We start from the raw sequence: 536 nt of genomic DNA on the forward strand, positions 1-536 counted from the left end.
CACTGACGTGCCCCTGCAGGGCAGCCAAGTTCTCAGGAACTCCCTGGCATGTCAGATCCAGAAGCTGGGCAGTGCCCAGGGCACCAACAATCCCCCACCCCTGCATGCCTGCTCTTCCTTCTTCCTCCTTTCTCATATCCCTACCGAGCTTTCTCTGGCTCTGTGATCTCCTAGTCTCTTCCTATCAGTTTCTCTTTCTCGGTGTCTTTTTTCTCTTTCTCTGTTTGCTTTTCTGCCACCCCCCACACGGGGCCTTCCCGTGGCTCTCTCACTGTGTAAGTCAGCCCCCCACGCCTCTTCACCACGGACTCTGACCCATCCTCTCACTGCCCCGCTCCTCCTTCCTAGGTCCCTCCTGGGGCGGAGAGGGGTTCAAGATGTCTCTGGCTGACAGCCTCTGTGCCTCTGCTCGCTGTGCTGAAAGGTGGTGGGAGGGAGTAGGGATTTGTGTTGAGTGTGGCTTCAAGGGGGAGGGTGTTATGTGTGTGTGTTGGTGTGTGGAGGGGTGGGTGAGCAGGTGTGTTTGGGCACACATA

At 57.3% G+C, this 536-nt stretch overlaps 1 protein-coding gene across 1 annotated transcript in view; it reads left to right on the plus strand.

Moving 5' to 3' along the window:
* The window catches only part of NTRK1 (neurotrophic tyrosine kinase, receptor, type 1), a 53,854-nt gene that overhangs the window by 859 nt on the left and 52,459 nt on the right, over window positions 1-536 (plus strand). The window lies entirely within an intron of this gene.

The sequence above is a fragment of the Myotis davidii genome, unplaced genomic scaffold, assembly GCF_000327345.1.
Source record: "Myotis davidii unplaced genomic scaffold, ASM32734v1 scaffold208, whole genome shotgun sequence".
Classification (NCBI taxonomy): Eukaryota; Metazoa; Chordata; class Mammalia; order Chiroptera; family Vespertilionidae; genus Myotis; species Myotis davidii.